This window comes from Triticum aestivum, chromosome 5A (genome assembly GCF_018294505.1).
Source record: "Triticum aestivum cultivar Chinese Spring chromosome 5A, IWGSC CS RefSeq v2.1, whole genome shotgun sequence".
NCBI lineage: Eukaryota > Viridiplantae > Streptophyta > Magnoliopsida > Poales > Poaceae > Triticum > Triticum aestivum.
The window spans coordinates 346,905,293-346,916,850 of NC_057806.1; positions in this window are offsets into that span (position 1 = coordinate 346,905,293).

The following is an 11,558-nucleotide window of genomic DNA, read 5'->3' on the forward strand; positions in this document are numbered from 1 at the left end:
ATTATTTTTCCCCTATAAAGAGTTGCTCATCAACCGACACCGGATCCAAAGAATCAGTAAGGAGTTCAAATATTTGGAAACTTAGCTAAACAGAATGGAATTCTCAGCCGACTGCAGTGAAATGGGGAATATCTGATTTTGAGGCTGATAATCAATTTTGCATTAGTGTGCACTCCTCACAACAGTACTGATAAATCAAGTCCCCATCAGTACCAAATCCTCACAACAGTAATGATCAAGTCAGCAGCAAGACAAGTCAGGTACAAGCTCAACGGTATATTTTCAGTCAAAGATATTGATCATATACAAAATTTTGGCTCAGCGATGCATGATGCTTGAAATATGTTATCATCCAAAATAAAGTCAGCATGTGATATGCTCAAGGAAGACAGTCAAACAAATTTTCTCATACAATTAATCAGCCACAGAATATTATGGGCATGTGTGTAGATTTCAGTCTGCATATTAGTATGAAGCTTTGGATGTACGAAACTCAGTCTTCGTCCACACGTTGTCGTAAGAATTTTATGATGCAAGGCTCCTTGATTTTCCTCAGCCTGATATGTGCACAATTTTCGGTCCAAGATACCCGGTCTTACACAGCAGGATACCTCAGTAAAAGCTTCTGACAGACGAAAAATGAATCCTTCTCGACAATCAACTTGAGGAGAAGCTTCTCAAGTACGGAAACCCGGCTTCTCCTGCACAATACTCAGGTCAAGCTTCGTGTGTAAGCTATCGAGGCTTCTTCTGCAGGCTACCCAGACAAAAGCTTCAAGCAGAAGCTAACGAGCCTTCCTTGGCAAGCTACATGAATGGCTTTTTTCTGCAGTTCAAGGGTCAGATTTGCAATAATTTTGTCAGAGGTACAATGAAGTCAAAACATATGCCTACCGCAAGGATCGAGTGCTCGGTGGCATATTCTTTTTATACATATGGTGAGCATGCATCCCCAACCATATCAGTCACTCATACAAGGTACGACCAGGATCCAGCAGATATACCTAAGAAAGGTATGGATCCAACAACCTCATGGGCCATGCAAATGAAGATAAATAGAGATACATTTCATATAATACAAGGATTGACAAGATGTGGGGATGACACCACCGAATCAATAGTCTTGAAAATGGTCATCAAGGTCATTATTCCCGCAACTGACAAGGAGATGCCTTAAAACCTTGTCACCTTCTTGTATGATTGGTCTCAGCAATGAGCTCCATACAACTACGAACCCTGTGAATATGTCATATGTGTGCAAACCCAGGTTAGAAAACAGGCACAAAGGAATAATGCCAACAATATTGCACTAATCACGTCCCTGGTCATACGAAGAATTAAGGACAGGTGTGGCCAAATTATTTCAGTAAGGAATCTTAACAAAGAAAATCATGACCGTTAAAGGGTGAGACTGACAGCAAAGGTATGATAATTTTTGTGTGACCATCAGGGTCTGGATACCCAAATCAGTTGCAGTTCATAATTTACATATGGATCCGCAAAGACATACTCTCAGCGGCCTACTCCGTTTTACAAGGATTTCATATCCCGCTGACCTGCTTGGAATGGTTAATATGGAAATCCAAATTGGTATACCGACAAAATGAGAAAGTCAAAAGCCGAACAATTAGCTCAGACCCGGTATACTCACCGGCGGAATCAAGTACATGGTCAGTCTGTCAGGAAAGAGAAATTGTCCGCTAGCCCCTATCGGGCCAGTCTCAAGATGTAAATATTTGAGGTATGCCACAACTATAACTCCATACACCGTTATATTGCTCTTGACAAAAGGTAGTCAGATCTTTGGTACATATCTCACGCTCGAGCCAAAGAAATAAATCAAAATCAGTACCACCTATGAGCAGTCAGATCCTGTCAGAAGATTGCCATGATCAATTCTCAGCATTTATTGGAACCAGAAGGCCTGCATTTATTTGAAGCAACCCCCTGACAGAAGTAAAAAGGTTTTCATGACCAAAAGAAAATTTATGCTCAAATCCATTTGATATCACCACATGTATGGAGAATCAACGTCAGTAAAAGGAATTGGTATATGAGCAAAGACCCATCAGAATTTGGGGAAAGGTGAAGCAAACCACCCCAGAGCAAGGGAAGAAAATCGTATGAAATTCTTGGGGGAACAATAAATAAAGGAAAAAGGATACCCGAGCTGGAAATGGTGTCCTCAAGTCATACTAGTTCCCTGAGCAACTAAATATCGAGAACGAGATTTCTTTAAGGGGGTAAGAGTTGTAACAGCCTGGATTTTGGCCCTTTTCTTTTTGTTTTGATTTATTTGGTTTTTGCTCTGTTTTTCTTTTTGGAGTGGTTTTGTGGCCTTGCCACCTAGGAAATCATATTCATTTCCTCTCCCAAGTGACTCATCATCCTCAAATCCATCCCAAAATCATGTCACCCCACTGCTTGACCAAACCCTAATTTCTTTTCTAGGGAAAATTCCTTTTTCTATTAAAGGAATAACCCTATCTGCCCTAGGTTGTGAAGAAACCTATATTTCCATCCATCCAAAAATTCCCAAATAATTCTCATAATTTATTTGTGTCATACATTGCTCAAATATGCCCAAACATTCCTGTCCTAGCCCAAGAATAATTCCCCACTAATTATTCTTCATTTTTGTCCAGAGGGCACTTTGTGAAGGAAGTGCCACATATCCTTTCCTGATTTCTCCCAAATCATTTGGGCATTCTTTTATGTTCAAATAATTGCCCCATGCAAAAATTCAACTTTATTTGCCTAGCCAAACTTCCTCAGTGATTTTTCAAAGTTCCTGTCTGAGGGAAGCCTTTGTGAAGGAAGTGCTAGCTAGCATTATCCAAATGAGTTGAAATTTTGCACATTCCTTCATGTGCTCATATTATCCAACCCCTCCAAAATTAAGCCCCATCCAATCATCTATGTGAGCACAGGACCAAATATTTGATTCTGGTAAAAAAATTTAGGTTGTGAAGCAAGTGCATTTTAAATTGCTTCAAAAATCCTAATAAATTACCAGACTGTTCTCCTACCCAAATAACCTCTCTACACCAATTTTAGGATCTATTCTTAAAGCCAATATTTCTCTATAATTATTGCAAGATTCTGTTCAGGGAGAATAGCTATGAAGGAAGTACCATTTTGGTGAACCCAATTGGTATGAAATTTTTACACCATCTTACTATGACCAAATCATTATGCCTTGCCAAATTTCAGCTCAAGTTGATGCTTTATCGAAGTGCATCATCCTAATCTAGTTTCTGGACCAGTTTATGTGGTTGTTAAGCAACTACATTAAATCTTGATCCAAATCTTCTCAAAGTTACCTGATCCAAATCTTCTCAAAGTTACCAGGATGAAAGTCCTTCTTACCCTAAACCTTGCAGACAAACTCTCTGGCTCCAATCCCTTTCCTGTTGCTCAGCAGTTCTCACCCAATTTTACTACAGTAAACTTCAGCGGGTGATTGCCAGTTAACCAAAGCGTTTTTAACCAAGCTACCACCGCTGTTGAAACCTCCCCAGGAAGGACTAAGCCCCAGACATCGCTTGGCATGGCTTGTGGCACTATGTGCACTAGTGCATGCAGTGACCACCATTTTGGCACGCACCAGCCGCGTCCAGAGCGTCTCCTTGCTCGGGCCCCTCCTCTGCTCGGCGTCTCAGCAAGCACGGGCCTGTCTAGCGTGTTCCCCGCGTTGTCTTCGTCCTCTTGGAGCCACTCCCCTCTTCGAAAGCCCCTCCGTCAGCGTTCGTCGCCGCACGCCCATGGATGCACTATGGCCGACCGAGCATTAGTGGCGCGGCGGCGTCTTCCTCCTCTGCGCCCTCGTCCCCTCTTGCCCTGTGCATCACTGTCGCTCATCCGCTCCTCCCTCGTTGCATTCCCATGCCTCCCCGTGATCGCTGGCCTTGCCAAAGCGTTGGCCGGATCCCCACGGCGCCACCCGAGCTCGGCCTCCCTCGCCCCGACTATAAATAGGCCTCCCCCGAGCCATTCGAGCACACCAGCAGCCTCTCCTCGCTTCACTACCCCTCCCCAGCTTCTCGCACAAGCTCAAGAAGCTCTCTTGCCCCTCCCATGGCCGAAGCCTTGCCGCGGTGCTCCGCTCAAATTCCGGCCAACCATGCCCTCCCTCTCCTTCTTTCCACCTCCAAGAGCCCCACCAAACTCAGGCGGACCCTCCCAGTTCCTCGTTTCGTTGTCAGAGCCACCTCTGTCCTCGGACTCCGTGAACCCCGTCGCCCCGCTGCTCCTTCCTGACCACCATGCATGGTCTGAACGGGAGCAGGGCTTCTGCCCGCGACCGCTGGTGGCCTCCCCCTGGCCTGAGACGGCCGGAGCTGGCCAGGCCAGGCCCCACTGGCGTCGCGCCCTCCCTTGGCTTCCTCTGCTTCTGGTCGGGGGGGAGCGAGGAAGAGGATGACGACCTGGTCAGTCCGCCCCTGACCCCACCTGGCAGCGACCCAGGCGGCCGGTCCTGCCGCTGTGCGTTAACCCGGTCTGCCCATGTGGATAAGTGACGGGCCCCACCCTGTGGGACCCGCACGTCAGCGACCACACGCCCGGCCCCGCCACTGCCCACGTGGTTAAGTGACAGCGTACGTCGGAAAGTACGTTTTCCTGTGAAGTAAGCGTATTCCACGTCTTCTTTATTCCAAAATGTGCTTTCTTAGTTCTGAAGACGTGTTTCCTGAAATGTGTTTTCTGTTTTCTAACTCAGGGGCCTGTTTGTAGGAATCTTTTCACAGATAGGTCCCTGGCAGAAAACACCTTATATATTTTCAACCGTAGCTCCAAATCAGGTGATTCCAAAGCCCATGTCTTCGTTTCGTCGAGCCCGTTCTGATGGAATAATTTTCACTGTGTTTTGACATTCTAAAAATGACCATTTTCCCTTGCGCTTAATCAGCCCCCTCTGGGAGAGAACATTTTCCGGCGATTCTTTCCGCGCGTTTCTCGCACATCTTCTCGGTGATTTCTTCCACCCTAGGCAAGCGACACCCTCCATTTGCATGATTGCAATGCAGTGACATGGTTTATTCATTTGAACTTGTTTAAAATATTGCAGTAGCTATGTATGATGTGTTCATGGCATTTCTTGGAGTATTGTTTTGATCTTGTTATTGCCATGATATTTCTTGGAGTTGTAGGACTTATGTTTTGATGATTATGTGGATGACATGTGCCTTTGGATTCTTAGTGGCTATTATGATTATTTTCATGATGGTATCTGGTATTATTTTGGAGTATTACTTTGGATATCATGTTGCCTTTGGATTATTAGTGGCTAGTGTTAGTTTCATCATGATGCTAGTTGATATTATGTTTTGGAGTATGATGTTGGAGATGATGCTTGCATGTGGATCATAGCTGGATACTTAGTTCTTGATATTTGAGTAGTAGGTTTATCGTTCTAGGATTCATCATGATAGTAGTGTTATGCTGTCCTCAGAGTATTTTGGTAAGACGATATTAAGCCATGGATTATTTGTGGGATATTGCTATGACTTGGCTTATAGTTTGATAGTTGATATCGGAGTATCAGTCATCACAGTTATATTTTTGGGGATAAATTCCGTCATTAAGTTGGTCAGGTGCCACCAAACCGGGCTTTTCTCTAGTGCAACCACATTTGCCTTTATGGGAAGGCCCAAATGCGATGCTATTGTCGTGCCTCTCGCCGGTGCCTCCAACGAGGGAAGGTTATGGGCGCGCGCTACCCTGATCAGGTAGGCGGACATAAGCCTTGTGTCTTTGGTACAGTTTTTGTTTTGGCCACGACGGTGGTCGTTGTGTCTTTGGTAGACACAGGGGCCACCCAGGACTAGCCCAGTGGGGAGTGAGTCGGAGTGGCCGGGAGAGTGCCATGGCAATAGATCGGTTTTGTCGGAATGTCGTTGGTCCACCCGAATGGGAGTGCGAGGCCATGCGTTCCATGGCGTGGGTAAAGTGCGCTACCTCTGCAGAGTGTGTTTGTTTAAACTATCGATATCCGCGTCCTCGGTCATGGGCATGGGTTCGTACTTGGTCAAACCGTTCGATCAACACTCACATGACGGAATGACCAATAGGTGATTTATATGTTGATATTTTGAGTAGTACAGATTGGCAGGATGTTGATGATGATGTTGGAGACCAAATGTTGGTCATGGTAGTGATCGCAGGAAAGATCACCGTTTGAGACCAAGTGTTGGTCAGGGTAGTGATCGCCGGAAAGATCACCATTTGGGACCAAGTGTTGGTCATGGTTGTGATCGCCGGAAAGATCACCGTTTGGTTTTTATCATGAGGTGATCGAGATGGTATATTGCTTGGCCAGTTAGCCAAGAGAGATATGGATATGGAGATCTGAGATTGTGATTTATCAGAATGGTATTTGTTTCATACCATGCTTAGTTGTTGCTTCATCATGGTAGTAGTTAATTAATTAACCTGTTAATGCTATGTTATTGTCTTGCATTGATGTTTATGGTTGTTGTGAGCTTGCAAGTACATTCAATGTATCGACCTAGCGTGTCATGCCAGATTGCAGGTGATGCCATGATTGCTTGATTGCTTGTCGAGGTTGCCATGCGTGCGAGCTAGATCGTGTCCCAGCCAGAGTCCCTGCGGAGTGGAGTTCACCACCTTCGTCGTTGTTCCGCTGCTATGAGTTGTTTCGCTGCTAGCATAGAGCAAGTGTAGTATCGCAGGCATAGTGTCGCTGTGCTGATGTGCTTCTTTGTAACATCAGACCTTTGTATTATTGTTCAAGCAGTGCCGTATTCCAGAGGCTTCTCCTCGATCTCTGGGCTGGAATACGGGGTGTTCCGGTTTCTCTGAGTCGGGGTGCCAACCGCGAAGGGCTTGGGTTTCTCCCTCCGACGACCAAACAAGCGACAGAGAGGCTCTATGTGGTGCTGGGACACACGCACATCCAACACGGCTAGCGGCAGCAGCTAGGGTGGACCGAGCTCGCCGGAAACGAGCTCGTGGCATCGGCCAGAGTTCGGACGGGGTCAGGTTTGGTGCTACGATGCACGGGAGGAGAAGCTGGTGGGTGCAACATGCTCCTGGGGGTGCACTGAGCGTGCTGACGGGCTCAGACGCGGGTGGCAGTAGTTGTGGCCGCAGCGGCACCATGGACAGCGGCGGAAGCTCACGGCTCTGGCGAATTCGACGTCTACGCGATGCAAACGAGGCAGGGGAGAGAGGGATTCAACGTAGGAGCTCACAGGGAGGTCGTAGAGCAGCTCAGTGGGCTCGAGGAGATGGCGGAGATGGCGAATCGGACGACGGCATCCAGCGGCCGTGGATGGGGAAGAAAGGTCGGGGACGGTGCTTCGGTGCCCTTACGGTCGTTTGGATCAGTGAAGAGGACGTAGATGAGGCGGCGGAGCTCTTGGATACGTCAGGGAGGCGAGAGGGAGGCTGTGGCTACTGCAACTATGAGCGGCGGCGACAACAGCGTTCGGCCGTGGCGGTGCAGAGGCGAGGAAGAGAGAGAGAGAGGACGAAAGAGAGGGAGGGTTCGATCCGGACAACATCGCGGAGATGGCTCGCGGTGTTGCGCTTGCGGGGAGGCACGCAAGCAGGTGGAGGCATGGCACGCTCGGGCGCGTGCGCGCTTTGTCCTGCCTCTGCCTACTGGCAGAGAAGGAAGATGACTGGCACGAGGGCCGGGTGGGCTAGGCCAGCAGGTACAGCAGTGGGCCGCCAGGTTAGTTCCCTCCTTTTCCATTTCTGTTTTTGTTTTTCTATTTTGCATGTGTGTTTTGAATTTGGTTTTGAAACCAATTCAATTTTGTTGCTTCTGAAAAATATTGTGGGAGCTAGATGGATTATTCTGGAGACCCACAAAATGTTTCAGAATTATTGGAGCTAAAAATATAATTATAGGAATTTATAACTCCAATGCAATACTTATTGGATTAATTCAGAGACCATGGATGCCATAGAAAAATGTGAATCATCACTGGTTAAGGTTTTCACCCTTTTCCATAAATAATGAACACTTTTTGGAGGGCATTCTAGGTTCATTAAAAATATTTTGAGTTGAACCTATTTGAATTGATTTAGTGCCAGGGCTTGGTCATCCCCAATTCAAATTTCCTTTGAATTTAAACATGATTACATGATGATCAAGCAAAGACAAACAAAGACTAATCTAGGGCTGTGACAACTCACCCCCACTGAACAAGAATCTCATCCCGAGATTCAAGATGTGAGGTAAGAAGACAGAGGGGACACAAAGCTAACACAATCTTCATGATCCAATTGCCTTCCTCAAGTATGTTGATTCATTGCTCCAATTGATCTTGATGTTTTTGCTTCCAAGATCTTCATCCAACACGATGACGATAGAGAGAAACTCTACAGAATTGATCTCCTCAAAGATCGAGCACTCAAGACTAGCTCACGGAGTGAAACATAGGAACATCTCTTGAGTTGAGACATAAAACACACATCGGGAGCAATGGAAAGAGGTGGATGACAAGGGTTCAATTGGGTGAGCAAGAATTCCTCGTTGAAGAAGATGGTGCATGGTTTCAAGATAGCGAGGAAATAATCGCCATGATTCCATAACAGGGCACCTTAGGGAAGGTGACTTATAGAATTATTCCCTTAAATGAAAAAAATACTTTTGATACATGGATCATTGAAACTCTCTATACCAGCCTAAGGAAAATGACAATCGATCGTTTGAAGGAGTTCGAAAGAATGGCATACTCCGACTAGAATGGATGATGTGGGCTATCTTGTTGGAGACAACACAATGGATGATTTTTGCTTATCATCGAAATTGATGGGACCCATGGTAGGACCAGTTTTGAAGATGATCCTGAACATCAATTACTGAGAAGGACAGCCCATGGAAATTTGGCACAAAGGTGGTGCAAGCTGGGAACAAAATTTAAATGTTGGGAATGTTCCAACCATCATATCTGCCTGAGATTCAGATCTGGTTGGTAATAGGACATATCAGACATCATGTCTGGAAAAGAAATTTTGCAACACAAATCGACAAGACGATGTTGCGAGATTCTCGGGAGATGAACTACGATAGCAAGCTCCAAAACATGAGCTGGTTCTGCTACATACATGTGAACACGCTGTCCAAGACAAGCATGGCCACATAGTAGTCTTATAATAAAACACCACCGAGTCCTATTTGGGAACCATAATTGCGGAGAGCGAAGTCCTTGCATAAGTCATATGATCAGCTCTTAAGAAGGAACTTCTTCTCCTTGAAGAAATCAGTCAGTGGCTTGGTGTACTAGGAGATACATATGGAATGGAGGTAGGGAGCATGTCAAACCATAGCATACTTTGCACATGCATGACTGACTTGGGATGGTACCAGAGGAAACAAAAACAATCTTTCTCGAACTCACGGCGGCAACTTGCATCAAAGGCACATGAATCAGAGAAAGTCACTTCTTTCATCCGACATATGCTTCATGAACAGGACATGAAGATAATGCTTTTAGAAGTTTCCGACACTATCTGGATGTTCAACATGAATCATGGAGGAGATAAAAATGTTGCTGATGGGCTCAAGAACAAGTCGTCAAGATTCCAATGAAGATGGAATTCCACAACTATGTGACCAAGGCGATAGCATTGGTCAGAACAAAAGATATAACGGAGTATGCTCGAGGAAAAACCACGAGTAAGACAACATTACGAACATCGTTGGTTCTGATTGGATTTGAGGATAGCCCACACTCAAATCAAAGTTTTGATAAAAGAATAGGTCCAATAACTGATCACATGGATCAATCAATGCAGATATCATCTTTCTTCAACACACACACAAAACAAAGATATCCCTTTGGGATGAACTAAGTCGGACAAGCTTTTATCTTCCAACTCTCCAAGTTGTTGTTTAGCTTAACCAACTAGCTCAGGGGTATCCAACACGGATTCTTGGAGAAGGGGTGGTTTACAAGAAACCAACTTGATCACGAACTCAACATAGCGGTCAGGTGACAACCTGGTAACACTTCTGAGAAGATATTCGGAAAATCACAAACCACCGATATGTTAATAAGCTCGAGAACAATCTTTATTTTTAGGGCAAGATGATGTGATCAAGAGAGTGAGGGATTGACACAAGCCTATCTCACTGATCGAGGAGTGCACCAGGGAAAATGGACTAGGTCACACGACAGATCTTAGGATGATGATTCAATAACCAACACACTAAGAATAATATTATTGTCCATTAACTACCAAGCAACACGGTTGCTAGGAGTATTGATTTCACACATCATGGTTCACTTGTCGGCATTCCGGTTGTGACAACATGAGACCGAGGAATGAAAATGATGGCAAGAAGTATCACTGCGTCAAGAACTCATGAGAGATGGTGAAGTTCTAATGACAATCCTGACATAAAGGGGGTAATACTCCAAGGTAGAACAGAACAAAAGATGGATTGGCATCTTGATCTGCGGAATACAACTACTTTGACCAGCCCAAGAAATGGATGAGGTGCTGGAGTTTGTTTCTCCTAGTCATTCCGGAATAGAATGGCTTAACGGACCACAAGAATAATAGGCATTGATAACACGAATGCACAACTAGTCCTGACTATCAATTGATAGATAGAGGTCAGAATACAACTAAAGAGAGACAACTCAAAGGAACATATGGTTTTCTGAGTTGCGGATGCATAGATTTAGTATGTCAAACAAGTTCAACATATTTCTTCCATATAATCCATGCAGAAAGGTAGGACTGGCAGATACACAATACAGAATGGAGAACTCATCAAGAGCACTCTGGTTGTGATCTTTTGGTTCAAAGAACTTCTGCCATAATGGTTCATGGTATTGGAAGAACAATATACCACAGACCCCGAGGACTATCACAAAGGTTACTAATATCCTAAAGGAACGAGCAAACACTATCAACATGAGGTAAGTAGAGTGAATCTTGGTTTTAAGAACCCAGAAATAGAATACCTAGATACTAAATGGCATCACGGGATGCTTTCGAGAATAATGGCCAGAATCATCACACTGGGGATACAAAGCATTGCTAGATTACTGAGTGGTTCTCTAAGACGCCTAGGGTCATAATAGTGGCTTCAACATATATGTCGAGGCAATAGAGTACCTCAACGCACTAGTTAGTGTGGTTAATCGGGCCCAAAGGCACATCAGGAACATGGAGGAATGATTTGCAAGTGCATCAGACTATTTAGAAACTTGGGATGACTCGGACAGCATAACGGCTGTAAATGCTCAAAAAGATTTGAGACATCCTGCAAAATAGTGGCATGACCACTTAACATCACACTATCAAGGTTCTGAGATCAACTGTCAACACACAGAAATAGTAGGAACTGAACTAGGGCTTGAAACCAACAATCATATAGGTCTACAGATTAGTAACACGTGATCCTGATAGAAAGAATAGAAAGCCTAGTTCCTTAACCCTATAGGAAAGATAAGATGACTCGGATTAGAAGGGCATAAGGTATAAGGAGTAAAAAGAGCCTTATGTTCCATCCCACAATCAATTCCCCTATATATAACTAAAGCATTTCTAGACTCGACGTCGACCAGTTT